Consider the following 11,629-nt stretch of genomic DNA (forward strand, 5'->3'; position numbering starts at 1 on the left):
CACCGTCTCTGTACATGTATGTTTGTGTGTGTATAATTCCAAAGTTCACATGAATTATCTATCAATAACATAGTGTATTAGTGTAACATGATGAGGTTACTAGGTTACGAGGTGACATGAACAAGGAGGTCCGAGACGGCCATGGATCTCAAGACAAGACACCTGTTTGAGTGTATCTTTGGAACTTAATGAAACTATTGGAACATTTGGCTCCAAATTCATACAATACCTCCAGGGGTCCTTCAAAATAATCTCTGATGTTATTCTCTTCCTTTAGCTGTCAGACCTGTGTTCAAGCTGTGCTTGATTGAGCTTGCCTTGTACAATGGAACCAATAGGATATTTGCAAAAGTGGAAGCCCCGCCCATCTGACACTCCAGACAGGCTAAAGCAAAAAAAAATAAACAGTTAACCTCTGGTCTGGCTGCTGTAGATGGTTAGGAATCTGCTGGCAAGCTGCAAAACGCATTAGTCACTGCTTCCTCTTTCCCTTAGAATGTCTTTCTCTGTGGCGTCTCAGAGTGACTCAAGCATGCACACACACACACACACACACACACACACACACACACACACACACACACACACACACACACACACACACACACACACACACACATAAACACACACCTTCAACACACATACAGACACACACCCAGACCCAGAGGAAGGAAGAATGTGTGGGCTCTATCTGTAGGGTTGCTGAAATTAAAGTCACCATTTCTTGGGTGGTGTTCTGTTTCTTTCAGCCCCGCAAGGACTTTACGTTCCCCTGTCTCTGTTCTCCAATACGCTCTCAACACTTCACTTATCAGATCTTCTGAATGCAGACAGGAGTAACACTCTCCTCTCCAGATAACCACTGAAAGTATGGTGACATAGTTGCCGGGACAAGTCTTCTGAAGTCTACAGTAGTTGTGAAGTTATCTGGACAAGTCTACTGAAGTCTACAGTAGTTGTGAAGTTATCTGGACAAGTCTACTGAAGTCTACAGTAGTTGTGAAGTTATCTGGACAAGTCTACTGAAGTCTACAGTAGTTGTGAAGTTATCTGGACAAGTCTTCTGAAGTCTACAGTAGTTGTGAAGTTATCTGGACAAGTCTACTGAAGTCTACAGTAGTTGTGAAGTTATCTGGACAAGTCTACTGAAGTCTACAGTAGTCGTGTAGTTGAGAGAGCAGTTTTACGTCCTCCCACTTATTGGAAAGTCAGCACTCCTCTAGTTATATCAGCTCAAACCACTTTCTCTCTTATCAGATCTGTCCTCTCACAGGAAGAGGAGAGGACGGAGGTTGATCTGATATTGTATTGTGTAACCATCTACAGGCTCTGGGTTCAGTGTTAATGGCCTGTTGACAGTCTCAAACCCACCTTTAATCAGTTCATCTGAACTTTGTTTGCAGACCTTTACTAGGAAAGGGAAAAGGGAGGTGAGAGGTGCGGGGGGCTGCCATAATCGACATCCACGTCTTCGGCGCCCGGGGAACAGTGAGTTAACTACCTTGCTCAGGGCAGAACGATGAATTCAGCAACTGATGAAGTGTATGCAATATCCAGTACACATCAAACACTCTGTACATTTCAACTTCATACTGCATCTTCATCTCATGCAGAGCAGTGGTGTAATACAGTTCCTGCTGGGTAGACAAATACAGTATTCTCAGTAGGACAAATTCTTTGTAATGTTTCTTGGTTGTTTTCAGGGATGTCACACCTGGTAGTCTGCAACAACCTCCTGGACTGCAAGCTCTCTCTTACGTGCACACGTGGACGTGCACGCTCTCTCTCTCTCTCGCTCTCACCAATTATTCATTATAATATACAGTATGCTATTCAGCAGACGTTTTTATCCAAAGCTCAAACTTCACAATGGGGTTACTTCACTTTACAAACATCCCCTAACGTTATTACAACATTACCCAAACATCCTCCAACATTATTACTACCCACTGTAGATGGATACGTGTGAGTGTGTGTGATCCCTCTGTCTCTCTGTCTCTAACTAGGCAAGTCAGTTAAGAACAAATTCTTATTTACAATGACGGCCTACCCCGGCCAAACCTAGACGACGCTGGGCCAATTGTGCGCCACCCTATGGGACTACCAATCACGGCCGGATGTGATACAGTCTCGACATCACCCTACATAGCCCTGATCTGTAAAATACATTCTTAAGACTGACCCAGTTCAAATTTCCCCAAGTTTAAAGTTCAAAACCCTCCTCTCAGGCTTTAAATTTCCTGACGGTTGTCGATGTATTAGTGTGGGTGTTGAGTTTGCCTACAGCCCAAATCGTCTCACTTTATTGGGCATCAGAGGCCAACGATGGTCCCCCTGGCTTGGAGTTGTGGCCAAAAATCTAGCTAACTGCATGTCTGAACAGCTTATGTAGAATGTTCTGTGACGTCTTGGAACCTCCCGACATTCTGATGACATCACAGTTTGCAGAGCAGTCACTTCTGAACTTTGACCTTTTAACCCCCCCCCCAGACAAGAAACCCAATACCATAAAAACCATTGGTAGCACTGGCACACCTGCATATCTGGTGTATGTGACAGATTAATTTGGTGGACACAAAGGCACAGTATGGACCACCTCGCTGGACTGGTAAATGATGACTAAGATTACACATTAGATCAAATTAGACCAAAGACAGGGATATCTCGTCTGGTGACCTACAATATATTAACTGTGCATATTTATTCAGATACAGTATATTTAGGGCAGAAGGGCAGAGAGCATACTGTAACAATGGGATCGGTTCGCACCCTATGCCCCCATAGGGCTCTGCTCAAAATCAGCGCACTACAGAGGGAATAGGGTGCCATTGGGGCCACAGCCATAAAGTCTAAAAAAGGAGACAAACTAGAAAACGTTTATGCACATTTTCCCAAACATTAAAATCCAAGGTTAGGTTTTTCACTGTAAAGACGGCCAACTTTTCTGAAGGTTTTATGGTTTTGTTTATATCGTATATAAACCGGCATATATCACACAGACAATGTGTAACCTCCCTGTTGGATTTATATCAACTGCTTCAGTCCAACAAGGTGGAGCGTGTTTTTCACACCAAAAGGTTGTTAAATGTCCATATTTGAAGCGCAGTAGCCAGAACATTCACATAAAAGGAAGTGTGGTAGACATACACTTCTGTCGGGTTTTCTTTCACACCTTCATTCCTTCCTGTGTTGAAGTTGAGTATATGTAGATAACTACTGTCAGTGAAAGTTAGGGTGAACAGACAAGAGGAGTGAAGCCACCTTAGACTATTGAGATACACCCATGTACTGATCTCTCCTTCACCCAGATAGAAAGAAACTGAGCTGTTAGCTGAGCTGTTAGCTGTGTTGGTAGCTTTGCTGGTAGTTGAGCTGTTAGCTGTGTTGTTAGCTATGCTAGTATTTGAGCTGTTAGCTGTGTTGTTAGCTGTGTTGTTAGCTGTGTTGTTAGCTGTGTTGGTAGTTGTGCTGTTAGCTGTGTTGTTAGCTATGCTGGTAGTTGTCCTGTTAGCTGTGTTGTTAGCTATGCTGGTATTTGAGCTGTTAGCTGTGTTGTTAGCTGTGCTGGTAGCTGTGCTGGTATTTGAGCTGTTAGCTGTGTTGTTAGCTATGTTGGTAGCTGTGCTGGTAGTTGAGCTGTTAGCTGTGTTGTTAGCTGAGCTGTTACTGTGTGTAAAGCGACTATGTCCAGTAAGTCAGTCAGTCAGACAGGACTGATGTGTCCCATCTCAACCTTTTTCAAACCTCTACTAGGGGACTCCGAGTCATTCCATGTTTTTTTTAAACTATTCCAGAACTAGCACACCTTAATGAACTGGGCTACCTCAGGCCCTTGACTAGGTGAATCAGGTGAGCTGGTTCAGGCCCTTGACTAGGTGAATCAGGTGAGCTGGTTCAGGCCCTTGACTAGGTGAATCAGGTAAGCTGGTTCAGGCCCTTGACTAAGTGAATCAGTTGAGCTGGTTCAGGTCCTTGACTAGGTGAATCAGGTGAGCTGGTTCAGGCCCTTGACTAGGTGAATCAGGTGAGCTGGTTCAGGTCCTTGACTAGGTGAATCAGGTGAGCTACCTCAGGCCCTTGGCTAGGTGAATCAGGTGAGCTACCTCAGGTCCTTGGCTAGGTGAATCAGGTGAGCTGGTTCAGGTCCTTGACTAGGTGAATCAGATGAGCTGGTTCAGGCCCTTGACTAGGTGAATCAGGTGAGCTACCTCAGGTCCTTGACTAGGTGAATCAGGTGAGCTGGTTCAGGGCTACAACAAAATTGTGAAACGTCTGGGGATCCCCGAGGAGAAGTTTGAAAAAGGCTGTCTTATCTGATACTGTGTTCCCTGGCAGAGGAAGACAGCGTGGCCGCGACATGGAAACATCGAGGGGTCCTCGAGAAGAGGTTTGAAAAGGCTGTCCCATCTGATACTGTGTTCCATGGCAGAGGAAAACAGAGTGGCTGCAACATGGAAACGCTGGAACAGATCCATGGCTCCCTGTCACTGGCATGGGCCCCTTTCCTCTGCTCACACACACACACACACACACACACACACACACACACACACACACACACACACACACACACACACACACACACACACACACACACACACACACACACACACACACACACACACACACACACACACACACACACATACACACACCACAGCCAATGAGGTGTCAGAGAGATGGACGGGCCTCAGGTGTGTGTCTGCGTGCTTGTCTACTTCAGTGCACGTGTGTCAGAAACTGAGGTGTCCGTTTGATAGAGAGCAGTCGTGCCCTCAGGTAACAGACACACAGCGAGAACCCCAGGGAGGTCCTGCACTTCTGTCTGATCAGTCTGTCTGTCTGAGTACGGCAGGAGAAGAAGAACAGGGGTGAAACCGATGTGTGTGTGTGTGTGTGTGTGTGTGTGTGTGTGTGTGTGTGTGTGTGTGTGTGTGTGTGTGTGTGTGTGTGTGTGTGTGTGTGTGTGTGTGTGTGTGTGTGTGTGTGTGTGTGTAGGATAAGGGTGACATTCGATCACCATATTAGATCACCATCTACTTTTTCTTTCTGCAAAATGCTCTCCCCTTTTTTATGAGGATTGTCTTAAAGTGTGTGAAGGCAAACTGGCTTTAACAATCTCCATGTTGCCACTGATGATGACATGTCCTAGGTGAAAGCACTGACAAACCTACTGCATGCTAGTGTATTTCTTAGCATTTTGATATAATAGCCTACAGTCTAGTTGTTCTACCTGAGTGACAGGAGAGTCACAGGCGAAGTCCTGATAGACCCAGTCTGAGACCTGAATGTGTTCACTAGAGTATCTGTAATTGGAGAGGTCATAAAACACAGCATTGACGTACAGTATGGTAATTAGGATTAACGCCACCACTGAATACCCCCTGTACGTGTGCCTGTCAGTAGGGAACCATCCCATGTGCTGTTGCTGCAGACCATCTGCCAGGATGTTGACACTGGTAAAGCCTCTGAGGATTACCACTATCTGTTACTGTGGTGGGGGAGAGTTACTCCAGAGCAATTGGTATTACCACTATCTGTTACTGTGGTGGGGGAGAGTTACTCCAGAGCACTGGTATTACCACTATCTGTCACTGTGGTGGGGGAGAGTTACTCCAGAGCACTGGTATTACCACTAGGTGTTACTGTGGTGGGGCAGAGTTACTCCAGAGCACTGGTATTACACTAGGTGTTACTGTGGTGGGGGAGAGTTACTCCAGAGCACTGGTATTACCACTAGGTGTTGCTGTGGTGGGGGAGAGTTACTCCAGAGCCCTGGTATTACCACTAGCTGTTACTGTGGTGGGGGAGAGTTACTCCAGAGCACTGGTATTACCACTAGCTGTTACTGTGGTGGGGGGAGAGTTACTCCAGAGCACTGGTATTACCACTAGCTGTTACTGTGGTGGGGGAGAGTTACTCCAGAGCACTGGTATTACCACTAGGTGTTACTGTGGTGGGGGAGAGTTACTCCAGAGCACTGGTATTACACTAGGTGTTACTGTGGTGGGGGAGAGTTACTCAGGAGCACTGGTTACACCACTAGGTGTTACTGTGGTGGGGGAGAGTTACTCCAGAGCACTGGTATTACCACTAGCTGTTACTGTGGTGGGGGAGAGTTACTCCAGAGCACTGGTATTACCACTAGCTGTTACTGTGGTGGGGGAGAGTTACTCCAGAGCACTGGTATTACACTAGGTGTTACTGTGGTGGGGGAGAGTTACTCCAGAGCACTGGTATTACCACTAGCTGTTACTGTGGTGGGGGAGAGTTACTCCAGAGCACTGGTATTACCACTAGCTGTTACTGTGGTGGGGGAGAGTTACTCCAGAGCACTGGTATTACACTAGGTGTTACTGTGGTGGGGGAGAGTTACTCCAGAGCACTGGTATTACCACTAGCTGTTACTGTGGTGGGGGAGAGTTACTCCAGAGCACTGGTATTACCACTAGGTGTTACTGTGGTGGGGAGAGTTACTCCAGAGCACTGGTATTACCACTAGGTGTTACTGTGGTGGGGGAGAGTTACTCCAGAGCACTGGTATTACACTAGGTGTTACTGTGGTGGGGGAGAGTTACTCCAGAGCACTGGTATTACCACTAGCTGTTAACGTGGTGGAGGAGAGTTACTCCAGAGCACTGGTATTACCACTAGCTGTTACTGTGGTGGGGGAGAGTTACTCCAGAGCACTGGTATTACCACTAGGTGTTACTGTGGTGGGGGAGAGTTACTCCAGAGCACTGGTATTACCACTAGGTGTTGCTGTGGTGGGGGAGAGTTACTCCAGAGCACTGATATTACCACTAGGTGTTACTGTGGTGGGGGAGAGTTACTCCAGAGCACTGGTTACACCACTAGGTGTTACTGTGGTGGGGGAGAGTTACTCCAGAGCACTGGTATTACCACTAGGTGTTACTGTGGTGGGGGAGAGTTACTCCAGAGCACTGGTATTACACTAGGTGTTACTGTGGTGGGGGAGAGTTACTCCAGAGCACTGGTTACACCACTAGGTGTTACTGTGGTGGGGGAGAGTTACTCCAGAGCACTGGTATTACCACTAGCTGTTACTGTGGTGGGGGAGAGTTACTCCAGAGCACTGGTATTACCACTAGCTGTTACTGTGGTGGGGGAGAGTTACTCCAGAGCACTGGTATTACACTAGGTGTTACTGTGGTGGGGGAGAGTTACTCCAGAGCACTGGTATTACCACTAGCTGTTACTGTGGTGGGGGAGAGTTACTCCAGAGCACTGGTATTACAACTAGCTGTTACTGTGGTGGGGGAGAGTTACTCCAGAGCACTGGTTCCACCACTAGGTGTTACTGTGGTGGGGGAGAGTTACTCCAGAGCACTGGTATTACCACTAGCTGTTACTGTGGTGGGGGAGAGTTACTCCAGAGCACTGGTATTACCACTAGCTGTTACTGTGGTGGGGGAGAGTTACTCCAGAGCACTGGTATTACACTAGGTGTTACTGTGGTGGGGGAGAGTTACTCCAGAGCACTGGTATTACCACTAGCTGTTACTGTGGTGGGGGAGAGTTACTCCAGAGCACTGGTATTACCACTAGCTGTTACTGTGGTGGGGGAGAGTTACTCCAGAGCACTGGTATTACACTAGGTGTTACTGTGGTGGGGGAGAGTTACTCCAGAGCACTGGTATTACCACTAGCTGTTACTGTGGTGGGGGAGAGTTACTCCAGAGCACTGGTATTACCACTAGCTGTTACTGTGGTGGGGGAGAGTTACTCCAGAGCCCTGGTATTACACTAGGTGTTACTGTGGTGGGGGAGAGTTACTCCAGAGCACTGGTATTACCACTAGGTGTTACTGTGGTGGGGGAGAGTTACTCCAGAGCACTGGTATTACACTAGGTGTTACTGTGGTGGGGGAGAGTTACTCCAGAGCACTGGTATTACCACTAGCTGTTACTGTGGTGGGGGAGAGTTACTCCAGAGCACTGGTTCCACCACTAGGTGTTACTGTGGTGGGGGAGAGTTACTCCAGAGCACTGGTATTACCACTAGCTGTTACTGTGGTGGGGGAGAGTTACTCCAGAGCACTGGTATTACCACTAGGTGTTGCTGTGGTGGGGGAGAGTTACTCCAGAGCACTGGTATTACACTAGGTGTTACTGTGGTGGGGAGAGTTACTCCAGAGCACTGGTATTACCACTAGCTGTTACTGTGGTGGGGGAGAGTTACTCCAGAGCACTGGTATTACCACTAGCTGTTACTGTGGTGGGGGGAGAGTTACTCCAGAGCACTGGTATTACACTAGGTGTTACTGTGGTGGGGGAGAGTTACTCCAGAGCACTGGTATTACCACTAGCTGTTACTGTGGTGGGGGAGAGTTACTCCAGAGCACTGGTATTACCACTAGCTGTTACTGTGGTGGGGGAGAGTTACTCCAGAGCACTGGTATTACCACTAGGTGTTACTGTGGTGGGGGAGAGTTACTCCAGAGCACTGGTATTACCACTAGGTGTTACTGTGGTGGGGGAGAGTTACTCCAGAGCACTGGTATTACACTAGGTGTTACTGTGGTGGGGGAGAGTTACTCCAGAGCACTGGTATTACCACTAGCTGTTAACATGGTGGAGGAGAGTTACTCCAGAGCACTGGTATTACCACTAGCTGTTACTGTGGTGGGGGAGAGTTACTCCAGAGCACTGGTATTACCACTAGGTGTTACTGTGGTGGGGGAGAGTTACTCCAGAGCACTGGTATTACCACTAGGTGTTGCTGTGGTGGGGGAGAGTTACTCCAGAGCACTGGTATTACCACTAGGTGTTACTGTGGTGGGGGAGAGTTACTCCAGAGCACTGATATTACCACTAGCTGTTACTGTGGTGGGGGAGAGTTACTCCAGAGCACTGGTATTACCACTAGCTGTTACTGTGGTGGGGGAGAGTTACTCCAGAGCACTGGTATTACCACTAGCTGTTACTGTGGTGGGGGAGAGTTACTCCAGAGCACTGGTATTACCACTAGCTGTTACTGTGGTGGGGGAGAGTTACTCCAGAGCACTGGTATTACCACTAGCTGTTACTGTGGTGGGGGAGAGTTACTCCAGCGCACTGGTATTACCACTAGCTGTTACTGTGGTGGGGGAGAGTTACTCCAGAGCACTGGTATTACCACTAGGTGTTACTGTGGTGGGGGAGAGTTACTCCAGAGCACTGGTATTACCACTAGGTGTTACTGTGGTGGTGGAGAGTTACTCCAGAGCACTGGTATTACACTAGGTGTTACTGTGGTGGGGGAGAGTTACTCCTGAGCACTGGTATTACCACTAGGTGTTACTGTGGTGAGGGAGAGTTACTCCAGAGCACTGGTAGTACACTAGGTGTTACTGTGGTGGGGGAGAGTTACTCCAGAGCACTGGTTCCACCACTAGGTGTTACTGTGGTGGGGGAGAGTTACTCCAGAGCACTGGTATTACCACTAGCTGTTACTGTGGTGGGGGAGAGTTACTCCAGAGCACTGGTATTACCACTAGCTGTTACTGTGGTGGGGGAGAGTTACTCCAGAGCACTGGTATTACACTAGGTGTTACTGTGGTGGGGGAGAGTTACTCCAGAGCACTGGTATTACCACTAGCTGTTACTGTGGTGGGGGGAGAGTTACTCCAGAGCACTGGTATTACCACTAGCTGTTACTGTGGTGGGGGAGAGTTACTCCAGAGCCCTGGTATTACACTAGGTGTTACTGTGGTGGGGGAGAGTTACTCCAGAGCACTGGTATTACCACTAGGTGTTACTGTGGTGGGGGAGAGTTACTCCAGAGCACTGGTATTACCACTAGCTGTTACTGTGGTGGGGGAGAGTTACTCCAGAGCACTGGTATTACCACTAGCTGTTACTGTGGTGGGGGAGAGTTACTCCAGAGCACTGGTATTACCACTAGCTGTTACTGTGGTGGGGGAGAGTTACTCCAGAGCACTGGTGTTACCACTAGCTGTTACTGTGGTGGAGGAGAGTTACTCCAGAGCACTGGTATTACCACTAGCTGTTACTGTGGTGGGGTAGAGTTACTCCAGAGCACTGGTATTACCACTAGGTGTTACTGTGGTGGGGGAGAGTTACTCCAGAGCACTGGTATTACCACTAGGTGTTGCTGTGGTGGGGGAGAGTTACTCCAGAGCACTGGTATTACCACTAGGTGTTACTGTGGTGGGGGAGAGTTACTCCAGAGCACTGGTATTACCACTAGCTGTTACTGTGGTGGGGGAGAGTTACTCCAGAGCACTGGTATTACCACTAGCTGTTACTGTGGTGGGGGAGAGTTACTCCAGAGCACTGGTATTACCACTAGCTGTTACTGTGGTGGGGGAGAGTTACTCCAGAGCACTGGTATTACCACTAGCTGTTACTGTGGTGGGGGAGAGTTACTCCAGCGCACTGGTATTACCACTAGCTGTTACTGTGGTGGGGGAGAGTTACTCCAGAGCACTGGTATTACCACTAGCTGTTACTGTGGTGGGGGAGAGTTACTCCAGAGCACTGGTATAACCACTAGGTGTTACTGTGGTGGGGGAGAGTTACTCCAGAGCACTGGTATTACACTAGGTGTTACTGTGGTGGGGGAGAGTTACTCCAGAGCACTGGTATTACCACTAGGTGTTACTGTGGTGGGGGAGAGTTACTCCAGAGCACTGGTATTACCACTAGCTGTTACTGTGGTGGGGGAGAGTTACTCCAGAGCACTGGTATTACACTAGGTGTTACTGTGGTGGGGGAGAGTTACTCCAGAGCACTGGTATTACCACTAGCTGTTACTGTGGTGGGGGAGAGTTACTCCAGAGCACTGGTATTACCACTAGGTGTTACTGTGGTGGGGGAGAGTTACTCCAGAGCACTGGTTCCACCACTAGGTGTTACTGTGGTGGGGGAGAGTTACTCCAGAGCACTGGTATTACCACTAGCTGTTACTGTGGTGGGGGAGAGTTACTCCAGAGCACTGGTATTACACTAGGTGTTACTGTGGTGGGGGAGAGTTACTCCAGAGCACTGGTATTAACACTAGGTGTTGCTGTGGTGGGGGAGAGTTACTCCAGAGCCCTGGTATTACCACTAGCTGTTACTGTGGTGGGGGAGAGTTACTCCAGAGCACTGGTATTACCACTAGCTGTTACTGTGGTGGGGGAGAGTTACTCCAGAGCACTGGTATTACCACTAGGTGTTACTGTGGTGGGGGAGAGTTACTCCAGAGCACTGGTAGTACAGTAGGTGTTACTGTGGTGGGGGAGAGTTACTCCAGAGCTCTGGTTACACCACTAGGTGTTACTGTGGTGGGGGAGAGTTACTCCAGAGCACTGGTATTACCACTAGCTGTTACTGTGGTGGGGGAGAGTTACTCCAGCGCACTGGTATTACCACTAGCTGTTACTGTGGTGGGGGAGAGTTACTCCAGAGCACTGGTATTACCACTAGGTGTTACTGTGGTGGTGGAGAGTTACTCCAGAGCACTGGTATTACCACTAGCTGTTACTGTGGTGGGGGAGAGTTACTCCAGAGCACTGGTATTACCACTAGCTGTTACTGTGGTGGGGGGAGAGTTACTCCAGAGCACTGGTATTACCACTAGGTGTTACTGTGGTGGGGGAGAGTTACTCCAGAGCACTGGTATT

The sequence above is a fragment of the Salmo salar genome, chromosome ssa05 (assembly GCF_905237065.1).
Source record: "Salmo salar chromosome ssa05, Ssal_v3.1, whole genome shotgun sequence".
NCBI lineage: Eukaryota > Metazoa > Chordata > Actinopteri > Salmoniformes > Salmonidae > Salmo > Salmo salar.